The sequence below is a fragment of the Oryza glaberrima genome, chromosome 3 (genome assembly GCF_000147395.1).
Source record: "Oryza glaberrima chromosome 3, OglaRS2, whole genome shotgun sequence".
Taxonomy (NCBI): Eukaryota; Viridiplantae; Streptophyta; class Magnoliopsida; order Poales; family Poaceae; genus Oryza; species Oryza glaberrima.
The window spans coordinates 19,694,902-19,707,630 of record NC_068328.1 but is presented as its reverse complement, the minus strand read 5'-3'; the positions used below and the strand labels follow the sequence as shown (position 1 = coordinate 19,707,630).

The 12,729-nt window shown below is 38.7% G+C and overlaps 1 long non-coding RNA gene across 1 annotated transcript; it reads left to right on the top strand.

Moving 5' to 3' along the window:
* The first annotated feature begins 8,400 nt into the window (after positions 1-8,400).
* On the top strand, positions 8,401-9,129 carry LOC127769078 (uncharacterized). The gene is made up of 3 exons (XR_008016651.1): positions 8,401-8,518; positions 8,603-8,822; positions 8,900-9,129. It is a non-coding gene; the product is annotated as an uncharacterized LOC127769078 (long non-coding RNA).
* Positions 9,130-12,729: the final 3,600 nt, after the last annotated feature.

Sequence of the window (12,729 nt, the reverse complement as noted above, 5' to 3'; positions counted from 1 at the left end):
TACTGAAGTAGATGAATGTACCTAGTTTCCATTTTCTTTGGTTGCACTCACGAATTATGGATAGATTGCTCACAGAAATTAAAAGAAGATGGGCTCAATGGAAACTGTTTGAATTTTTAGGAGACAAAAACAGAGAAGATAAATTCTGGAAAAATTATATATATTCATAATAAATGGCCTAGTATTTGAATAAATTGTTTCCCCTATACACTCCCATGAAGTTAAATGCATTTTTAAACAAAGTATGGTTTTAGCCAATTAGGAATTTTAATTAGTCTATTATTTAACTGTGTTGACTGATTTATTTGATGTACCAAATTTAGTTATTAAATCTTACCAAAATTACAATGAGTTGTATATGTTAATTAGAGCCTACATGAATTTTCCCATGGTTTTATCTTGCACGAATTATTTTAGATAATTAGCAAGACTTATCTCTTATATGTGTTTCCCTTTCCTAAATGCATCTAAATGTTTATAAAAGTTATATTTGGACTCTTCTTAACCTGAGGTGATGTTGATATGTTAGAATTGCAGTTTACCTTACATATGTCACAAGCTCCTTACCAATTTATGTATAAGTTTACTTTAGTATTAAATTAAGAGAATGCTTATCGAGATGATTAAGATAGAATATACCCTATATGAGTTAATTTATTTGTTCACTTCCATGTACATGACTTGTCTTCAGATGGATGACCAAATTAGTTTTGTGGGGCTTGACATTGGCCTTGTTGATATATTTTAAGGTGTATGGTTTCTATTTTAACTTCCTCTAGCTAGCACTAGGCCCTAATGGTTTAGTTGTTTATCTAGATCTTAGTTATCATTCATGAGATCTATTATGAAATGCAAAACGAACATCCAAATGCATAAGAAGGACTCAAGTCAAAACATGATGTAAGCGAGTATGCATGCTTTCACTTGTTTTTGCATTTATGGTATAGGTTAAAGATGAAAATGTTTTAATTTGTTCTCAAATTTTACTTCAGTATAAGTTAGATCAACTTCACCTAGGTTTTACAATGGAAATTTTTGGTTCACAAAATTGAAGAACTTTCCTTTCAACTAGTTTTGAAGGAAATTCCTTAATCCTAGAATTCGGGTATGTTACAGTTGGCTTGTGGCTTTGTGGCTTTGTGGCTTTGTGCCCTTGTGGCCTCTCCCCTCTCCTCCTAGGGTGGCTTGTATTTATACCCATAGATAATCCCTTGTCCAAGTAAGAATACGGAGATAAATATGGATATGATCTGAGTAGTCCTTGTCGTTTCCATGTAGAACTCTTCTTGTCCTTCCTTATTCGGAACTCCTTCTATATACGCGGTTTGTTTCTGTATAAGACATGGTATGTGGTGAGCCTTGCCGAGCTTAGTCGATTACTATTGGTATGTGGTATCCATAACCCTGAGAACCGTCAATATCAACAACCCACGAAGAGTTGTATCTATCTCTAAGGCGCAACAAAACAACGTCTTGTACGGTTTTAGTCGGATCATCAACATTTACCCAAATCGTAGTTATCACCAACTCACCGAATGATCAGGCCAATCAGAGTCATGAGTGTCTTGAGTGCAACTCATGGTTTATCAAGTGGTATTTGCTTGGTGAGTTTTTTTTATCCACCTATAACCAGAATATAGCCATAAAAAATATTGGATCCATTACCTAGCCATCTTTGTGCCCGCTGCATTGTTTTTTTCAGTTTTTGCTTTGTTGAGTTTTGTGTTGCATCGTCGTGTCATGTTTGTTGGTATTTCTTAACGCTCACGGATAAAATCTACAAGCGCATGGAGATACCGATATAGCACTTCACCCGGGAGTATTCCAAGGTATCGATTTCTAAAGCTAATGTGTGTGCTTAACTCTTCTCTAGTTTCATCCAAGGACACAAGGCAGATATAGGAAAAGGGTAGAGAGGATTTCCTATTGAGAAACATGGTCTATACTTCAGGCACTGGCTTGCTCACTACTGTTGGCTGCTGTTAAATGCCAATTCTATGCCGCCAATACCTAGATAAAACATAGTTAATAAGACATCCAACATAGTGGTAGGGTTTAATTCTAACATATTCCACGAGTGTTGATATATATTTGGATGAAATCCAAAGTTGGGATGAAATCAAGACTTAAGTGAAGGAAGAATTCTATCCATACAAGAGTGGGCCTTAAACTTCATCGAAACATCAGAAAATAGGCCCAACTACCTGAGAAATGGATAAGGCAAGCTGAGAGAGAGAACAGGCCAAGTTCTTGTCCTGTTGGGCCCAGCCAGGGTTCGGCCGAACTCCAATCTCGACCGTTCAGTCTGGGGTTTTCATGGACGCTCCAGATGCTCTCCGGATGGTGGTTGCGGGACATTTTCAATAATTCGCATAGCAGTAACCGCCATACTTGCCTATAAAAGGAGTTAATCACTTCACTTCTCACACACACTCCAAGCTTGAGCTGAGTTATAAGAGGCTCTATTGTACTATATTGTATACTAGAATTAGGGAGAGAGTAAAGTAGAAGAAGTCGGCGGAATTCCAGAGTTGTCGGTAATCCTCTCTTATTTCTTATACTTTGTTAATTACTCTGTTTTAATAGAATTATCATTCTGAGTAATTAAGATTTACTCGGTGAGAATTAATTCTTGGTTAGTTCCTAATTAGCGTGCGGGATCATTGTTCACTATAGTCCTTTAAAATATAGTGATTGCTTTAGTGTTTAACTAGCGCTAAAGTAATTAATTGTGTAGACGTGGTGCCAGGGTAATTAATTTTCGGTGGTTGCTTCGTATCCCACAGTAGGTTTGAGGTGGGTGTAGAGGTGGTGACATCCCTCAATTACACTAAAGTCCTCCTTGTCCGGGTACGCAGTAGAGTGACATTTAGGAGCAGTGAGCTGGCCAGTGCCTGAAGTACTAGGATTAAACTGAGCTTTCTGTAGACACTATTTCTCACTAGTAAATCCTCTCTATCCTTTGCTTACCTTTGCTTCGTGTCCTTGGATGAACCTAACAAGGAGCTGAGCACACACGTTCCCTAGGGAAATCGATACCTTGGAATACTTCCAGGTGAAGTGCTACATCGGTATCTTCCGTGTGCTTGCGGATTTTATCTATGACGTTAAAAAATACCAACAAACATTTCTGGCGCCGTTGCCGGGGAACGGTTGATGTTCATCTCCGAACCTTGTTCATCTTCGTATCATTTTTACTTTTCATTCTTCAACCTTCACCCCTGCTATCCCCGATAAGTATTCTTGTAAAACTCTTCTCACCCATGGAGCCACAATCTATCTTTCAACTATCTGCTCCACGGGGCAAATCTTTTGAGCCACCTCCTTCATTGGGGCCAATTTTTACAACTGGCTACGAAAGTCGCCCCGAATTAATAAGTATGGTCAAGGAAAAACCTTTTTGTGGTCTCGAACAGGAAAATCCTTACCATCATCTGCGAGAATCTGAGCAGTTTTGCTCGTGCCTTAAGATTCGAGGCTTGTAGAAAGAAACTGTGCGGTGGAAATTGTTTCCGTTCTCTCTACACGAGTGAGCAAAACAATGGTACACGGCTACCGTTGGGTGTGTTGACTGGGAGAGATTACTAGACAGGTTATGTCTCGGCTTTTTCCCTGTAACCTGTATTACTACTCTTCGGGTGGAAATTCTCGGTGCAGCCTGGTCCAGATTCACTAACTTAGTGCAGTCTGGTCCAACATTATCCATTCCCGATTATGTGCTACTGCAACATTTTCATGTGGGTTTAGATAAGGAGTCTGCATTCTATCTAGGCATCACTACCGGAGGATCATTCATGCAATAAACTCCATCTGAAGGAAAAGTAATTCCAGATCGGATTCTAGAAAATACTTCCTTCATGGATCAATGTAATGAACTCCTCCCGGAAGCATCAGTGTCTAGGATTGAGGAACCTCCGACACCCGAATCTTAGTCTGAACCATCTACCTCAACCTATTCGGCCGAGGAACCTTCCGCCGAGCCATTGCCTGTTGAGAACGAAGAAATTCAAACTCCGGGATGTGCTCCAACGTTCAGGGATGATCTTTATGAAGATTATGGAAACACCTTGAACTATTTTAGTAAAAAGAAACCACCTATTCCCTTGCCACCTCCTGATCCGATAGAATATCAATATCTGAAAGAAACGGTTCGGGAGTTGACATCCATCATGAGTGACGAATGGTTAAAGGAGTAAAATGTTGATGCAAAAAACACACACTAGCTTGGGAGATCTGCTTAGCTCCAGTGCAGGTCCTAAGAATTGCTTTAGGGTTCTGAGCATGCCAGCTGGTTTGATCATGCAACCAACAAGAAATAAAAGAAGAACAATTAAGTCCGCAAATGATAGCCGATCGGCTGTGTTGCCGATGATGTTTCATTTGATATCAGGCCGATGTGATGTGAACCAGATCGGCAATAAAATACTAAACAAGATAGAATTAAATCTACTTGATTGGCTGTAGATATCCATGATATATAATCTATTTCTAAAAATATATTTAAACTAAGTGATTGGGATAGATCGGACAGTGAGCCGAGACAGTATAAATCACTTATGTTTAAAAGTACTTTAAGACAAAGATTATATATATTTATAGCTTAGCCGATGAGGTAAATCTAAGATATATCGGCCAATACTCTGATACCATCTATACAAAGATATTAAAACAGACAAAATATACCAAACAACAAGCTTAATATATTTCTAAGCAATAAGATCTTAATATAAAGGGCAAGTTTAGCATGTCAAACAAATAAAACAACTAAACCAGGTAAGATCGGCTGAAACCCCAATACTATCTCTATCAATAATCATAGAACAAGTTAGATATTATAATTCTAGATATTACGTAATAGATCGAACCTAACCGATGTAGCATTAAGTACAAAAAGAAACATAAGATCTAGACAAACCGATGAAAATCTCTTTGAGATGGTAGATATACTATATAAACTAGATCAACGTTGATATCTAACCCTATCGGCTGCCTTCTTATTAATAGATATTAACCGATCTAGGGTTAGGTAGCAATATTGATTGAGATTTTATAGCGTATATGATAACTCGACGATTCACATAAACAAGATTAGAGTATGATGAAGATGTAAGCACTAATCCCGAGAACGCAAGCCGCCATGACAAGTTTTACCTCTCACCGGAGATCGAAACCGATGCAGCCCAACTCGAAAGCAAGAACTCGTCGAAATAGTGAAAGTAGAAAAGGGTGGCAATGCGCCGAAAGTGTTATTGAATTGTTTTTGTCATTATACATGGTCTTGGGTTATATTTATACCCAAAATACATAATGTATCCTTGCCGGACACGACTCTAAATCTGTTACAACCGTAAGATACGGACAAGTCTTTTAGGCAGACTCTTGCCGGTAAATATCTCTAAGGAAACTACCCACAATATCCTAATTAATAGATACAATTGCCTATCCGTGAGAACATCTCAATCATGGCAATACTTGTGCAGCACGTCGATCAATCCCAAAGATGATTGTAGAGCCACCTTAGCGAGATCGGCTCCATCGGCTATCCTCTATCTGATCCATCATCAGCCGATGTAGTCACTTAGCTGATGCCTTTCGTAGCTGATGCGTACTCTGTTTCTGAGAAACGATCCTCCACCAAATCCGATTCGATTTTAATGCATGTCCTACCAAATTTGGTCGTTAACAGCAGAGCTTTCTTCCGGAGTAATTCGGATCATTACCACTCCTCGAACCATTCCATGTCACTTAGAAGAGAATAACATTGGTATTCTCTACAGTCCTACAGTCGGTGCAAATATTGTCTCAGAACCCTTTGCGTTCGCTTACCTGAGCGACAAGACAATTACACCGACTAACAAATTCTTCAAGCATCCGAACGGGAATCTTATTGAAGGATTTGGGATTGTCCAGGATGTGCCCATCATTCATGACGACAAAGAGGCAATCTTGAATTTCATGTCTTTGAAATCCATGAAATTGATGTTCTAATCAGGCATCCCATCGAGAAACTTCTCATCAACACCCTCGATTAGGCAGCCTCAAATTCTCTTTAGGAGGGAATGAGTTTTCAATCCCATTCGAGCAATCAAGGTTCGCCTTGACTGACTCCATTCCTGAAGATGAATATGCGGAGGAAGTAACGGTTGTTCTACCATCTGAGTCCCCCGAACCATGTCTTGAGAATGATGTCCCAAACTTCTGTTGATGCAAAAAACACACACTGGCCTGAGAAATTTGCTTTACTCTAGTGCAGGTCCAAAGATTTCCTTTCGGGTTTAGGTCGTGCCAGTTGGTTTGATCCTGCAACCAACAAGAAACAAAAAATCCAAAGTTAAATCTATAAACGATAGCCGATCGGCTGGATTGCCGATGACGTATCGTTTAACACTGGACCAATGTAACATGGATCAGATCAGCAGTGAAATATATAATAATGAAAGAATTAGATCTACTCGATCGGCTGTAGATATCAATAGTATATAATCAATGCTTCAAAAATATATTTAAACTAAGTGATTGGGATAGATCGGACAGCATGCCGAGACAGTATAAATCACTTATGTCTAAAACTACTTCAGAGCAAAGATTATATATATTCATAGCATAGCCGATAGGATAAATCTAATATGTATCGGCTAGTACTCTGATACCACTTTGTACTAAGATATCAATATAGATTCAATATACCAAACAGAAATCAATCTAACATCAGGATAACTTAAAAGGGTGATAACAAGTTTAATATATTTTATCCAAGTGAGATCTTAATATAAATGGTAGATTTAGTATAGCAAGTTAACATATATGAAACAAAATAACTAAATCAGGTAAGATCAGCCGAAACCCTGATACTATCTCTATTGAAAATCATAAAACAAGTGTAACATACCAGGAATTTCACCTAGGGAAAATTTTGTGTGGAAAATTTAAAACTTTCTGAATTCTAAAGTTTTCGGTGAACATAAAAGCATACTAGAGCATATAACTCCCTTAAATAAAATAAACACATAGTCTAGTTGGGAAAAATCAAACCTAAGACCAAAATAAAAGTTTACAAATCTTGTGGTAATAAATTTCAAAATAAAATATTTTGCTTTGACCTTAAACTAGAAACCTAATCTTCTTGGTTTTGAATTGCTAACCTAATTAAAAATAATTAAGTCATATATAAAACAAATGGAAAGGTAGGTTTCAAAATAAGCACATCTAAATTGAGATAAAATGAACTTGCTTGCTTGTGCATATTATTGTTTTAAGATTGTTTTTGGATCTTCTTGGTGCATCTCATAATAGATTGCATATGCATGTCATGTCTAAAGAAAATTCTTAAAAATAGATGAATCAACAATTAATCCCACAAAAATTCTCATAAATACTACACAACACCCTAATCTCCCAGTAATTTTAGTTTGAATTTATCACATCAACTAGTACCACAAATAAATTCTTCAACTCAGCAATAAATCTGAAAACAGCATACAATTTAGCCTACTTTGCATAATCATCAAATTTTAACCATAACTTATTTATCAAAGCCCCTTGTCAGAATGTTAATTATACATTACTCTACAACCTGATGCAATGGCTTCGTCTAATTCGAAATATAACCAAAGGAATTGAGAGCCAAAAGTTAGGTAAACAGTATTCTAAAATGCAATCAACAATCCACCTAGTCAACTTTACTAAATTACTATGGTAAAAGCAAAAGTAATTAAATCTTGGAACTTGGCACATTTGATACATCACATACTTCTCTAGCTTTCTGTCTCCTTGTCCCCCCCTTAATTAAAAATTAAATGGATGGGAGGATGAGAGTAATCTAGTAAAATAAAATAGTGCCAACACTTGGGAAAATTTAGTGCTTCTAGTTCTCTCCTTCTACATCTCTCCCTTACATGTGGGACCAAGTCCTTGCGGGGCCCACTCATCATACAATCACAGCCAACACATCATCTACTCTTCACTCTTTTAAATCTTCTTTTTTTTCTCAAAAGGTGAGAGAAGGGTTTAAAATCAATTTTCACTTAAAGTACCACCTTACGTCTCGTACATTTATAGGAAATCACTTCATAGGGCCCAATTGTCAATTTACATCACAGCCACAACATCTCTTCACCTCTCTTTGTTTATGTGATTAAATACCATGAAGGGGGAGAGAGAAGGATAAAAGGTTCCAATATCCATTTCTCACCCAATTCCTCCCTCCACCCTATCTTTCATCTAGGAAACATCTCCATGGACCACTTGACAGCCATTATAGCTAGTTTGGGTGATGTAGGTGAGGTTGCAACGCCCTAAACTCAGCCACCATCTTAAAAACGTGTATATTCCATATTGACACCTAGCATGTCATTGTCTTCTCCACTTTCACCATTTAGTGAGCCACTTCGCCACTGAATTCATCTCTCATCCTAATCTTGTTCCATAGAAATAAACTTCAAGAACTCCCATGTATTGCCAAGAACGTTCTCTTCTTTCTTTCCATCGAAGATGTTTGATCGGTCGCAAATCTTCTCTGGTGAGCTTCGCCGCATTCCAACCATGGAAATGTGATTCAATTCCCCTACCTGATCAATCATGTCTCTTAACACCTTGTGCCAAGCTCGACGCCGCTCTCGGTGTCCAGAGCGCCGCCGTCGGCCACTTCGCCGTTCCGGTCGACTCGAGCCTCCGCTGACCAAGCCATTGCGCCACCGACGTCGCCTAGGTCCCTGCAGAAGGACGCGTAAAGAAGATCGAGCTAAAACGCCGCCGTTGAGGAGATCGAACTCTTCTTCCCCAAGTCCGGCCGCCGGCCATCGTCGTCAATTCCCCGCTCCCGGGTGAGCTTCGGCGCTATTCCTCGCATATGAAGCATCCTTAGGTGATCTTTGATCCATTTCCCTTCTCTTCTTGGCAGCCCAAAGACCGGAGGAAGCCGACGCCGTCGTACCGCCGTTTTCCGCCGCCACCGGAGCGTTCCTCGGTTCACCGTCGTCGTCCAAGCTTCGTCGGTGTACGTGCGACTCAAGTGAGTCTTCAGGAGTCCCGTAGAGGCACATGCATGCACACATTTGGCACAAATCGAGCCGTAGCTCTAAATGGCGCATCACCCCGAAGCACACCGCCGCTCGCGCTGCCGCCGTCGTTGACTCCAGCCACCACAGCCCGCGATACCACCGCCATTAGTTTCGCCATCTTCCACTCTACATTTTCTCTTTTGGCTGCATCGTGAGGACGGCCACCGTTCGTCGCCGGCGCCGGCGAGAAGCTCGCCGGGGCGCCACAGCCCTGTCCTCCTCCACCTAGTGTCACTGACAAGCGGGACCCACTTCATTAGGTGCTAAGAATTTGATTAGTATGAGTTTAAATCTTGTAGGATTTTATTTCTAAATGTTCTCTGCATGACATGTTGACCCAGGACCTATTAGTAAAAGTATAAAACTTGGAGCACTCTTTATGAAGATAGTATTAAACATGTGATAAGGACTTCGGCCTATATTCCTAGAAACCTCAGGGACTTTTCTGCATATTTACTCTCACTCACCAGTGGACCCCATTTTTTAAAATCTGGAAAATAATAAAAGAAATACCCAAACAAATATATGTTTAACAGAAAAATGCACAAACTTGGCACATGTAGTACAATTTTGAGGTAATTCCAGTTGCTATAGATTCACAAAGATATGAAATTTAATATGAAAACCTAAAACTTGGCACACGTAGTACAATTTTTGCCTCTAAAATTCATCTAATATAAATCACACATAAAGCTTGCTCAAACTTAGAAAATTCATATAAACTTCATTTTAACTCATTTTGAAGTGAACAAAGTTCCAGTGTGGTCATAAAACCATACTCTTAATTTTCATGAACTAAAACTTAATACCTTCTGTAATAAAAACATCACCAAATAATTAATTAGTAAAATAACTGGTATAGTGCAAACTAGAAACTACAAAATCCATAAGTAATTTGTTTTAACTACAATTGAGACAAACTAAAATTTGTTAGTTTGATAAAAGAATGTATATTAGTTCTGTAAAAAAATCTATAGAAGAATCCATATCCGAAAACATTACTAAAATTTGAATAATGAATTAATATTAAGAAACTTCTAAAAATTCATATCAAATTTAATACAACTCCAAATGAGGTGATTTCAGATTTGTTAGATTAGCAAAATCTTGGACATTAGTTTTTATAAAATAAAATATAGCACTTACAGTACCCAAAACATATCTAAAATGCGAAATAACTAATAACTACTATAGTATATCACTTAGCTTGTAAAATTTATAATAAAAACATTCTAACTCTACAAATTGTGAAACCAATTTTGTTGAAATCCTGAGAATATCCTTTTCACTGCAGTAACCCAGCATTTCATAAAACTTAGACCTAAAATGCACCTATGTACTATTAGAGCTTAATTAATCTAGTGCTAGTATTAAACTTTGAAAATTAATAACTCCCAAATGCAAAGTGATAAAATATAAATTCCTTCACCACAAATGTTACCCACACAGCACCTAATCACACTAGTAAACTCATGCATTTTAGAGCATTTTGAATTATTGCATGTTTTGATATTTATCGTTACCGTTATTTCTTTTAGACGGCGAAATCGTTACCGGTGAAGGAGATGGATTATAGCTAAACTCAGTGAGGTCATATATATTCTAAGGCAAGTTTTGCCCTTCCTTGAATCCTATGTTTTCGGGCTAAATGCTTTGATTATAAAGCTGCACGTGTATTTTTGATTGTAAACATGCATGAAACCCCTTTTGAAAATCACCCCTTGCTGATTTGAACCTTAGGATTTATGAGAGTACTTTAATTGTGCTCATATAAGTATGCTATACTTTTATAAAATGCAAATGCTTAGCCTAGCTTAGTAATAAATAAAAACATGGTTATGGATCACTTATTATACTTTTGAAAACCCTTTTGAACATTATGGACAGAGGTGATTCTCTGATTATTTGTGAAATAAAATGAGATAAAATGTGATTTTAGACTTGGGCGGGAAGTGGTATGCATATGTGATGTGACCATGGCTACTATGGATACAACCACCACTCACATCATGAATGAATAACAAAATATCAAGATCAAGTCCTCCAAGTGCTGGAATCCGATTCGTACAACTGCTACACTGCTGACTTCAAACGGCCACCGTCTGTATACGACATCCGTTTTTGCCCCGTGAATACTTGATGGAAAGCTCTCGGAGTCCTCTTTCCAATGGATCCAGCCTCATTACCAAATTCCATCTCAGTCGGCAGCAATTGAAGAAAAAAGTTGGTGCGACACCTGTAATGGGCCTATGGGCTTGTAACTTCATCTAGGACCCCGGCCCAAGTGATGCCCATCTGGGGTGCGCCCCAATCTAGTGGAGCACGACCCTAGGAGCCTCTTGGTCATCCTCCCACCTCTTTAAATTGCTAGGTACCCCTTCAGGGTTTCTCGGGTTTTGTTAGATTAAAGTTTAGCCATTGCTACTTGCTTGTAGCGTGCATGTCGGCTACACCGTCCGTCTGCTTGTTCTTCAGAATCCCATCTTATCATTTGTATTCAATTCCTATTTGCAATATCAGATTGCTTTTATCTTGTTCTTTCTTGTTTCTTCGATTTGCTTGCAGGAATAGGGTTGATTTGCACCGGCAAGATCAACAACCCACGGAGAGGTGTATCGATCGCTAAAGCGCAACGCAACGTCTTGTATGGTTGTAGTCGGGTCGTCAACGTTTCTCCCAAATCGTAGTTATCTCAACTCACCGAAAGATCGGGCCAACAACAGCCATAAGTGTCGAGTGGAACTCAGGGTTCATCAGGTGGTATCAGAGCTTTCGTTGCCCGGTGAGTTTTTATCTACCTATAACCGGAAAATTGCCATACAAAAAAAATTTGCATCCTATACCTAGCTATATTTGTGCCATTGCATTGTTCTTTCAGTTTTTGCTTTGTTGAGTTTTGCGTTGCATCGTTGCGTTGAGTTGCTGGTCTTAGCGTCTAATTCGTTTAGTGTTTCGAGTTGTTGGCAGGTCTACTACCACTGTCGTCGCTTGCCGCCGTCATCTTTGTTGTCGTCGGGACCTACGAAAACGGAATCGTCTTTCCGTCAAGGTTCTATTTTTGTAGTTTTCAGAAGTTTCTACTCGTCGGTTTTGGAGTTGTTGAGTTGCAATTAGGGATTGCCAGCTTGGCCATGTTTCTATTTTGGCCGTGCTTGTGTCGCGCACGAGAGGAGGAAGGTGAATTACCAAATCTGATTTTGGAAGTAGTCAAGTTTGTTTTGGAAAGATATAGTAGATTGGATTGGCTGGAAATCAGTTTCCCTTTTAGATTGCACCAAATCTCTACTCTAATTGCGGCCGTATCCATCTACTCCATCTAACCACCGTACCTTCCACCTCCTCACGGTTGTACCGGAGTTGCTACACACCTTGATGAAAATTTTTTCGGTGTCAGATTCAAGATCTGTTTGCATAAACAGCACTGGCATAAATTCAACATTCCATTTTTTTTGTATAATTTCAATTTTTAGGTTCGGACTTTCACATTTGAGTCCCTGTAATTTTATCTTTACATTTGAATCCCTATAATCTTGCATCCGGGTCCTTGAGTCGGTTTTTGTTAAAAAAATCAGAAAAAGGAGAGAAGAAAAGACAGAAAGGTGCATAAAAAAAGAAAAAGAAAAGCCGCACCAAAAAAAGAAAAGAAAGAAAGAAAGAAAAGAAAAAAAAG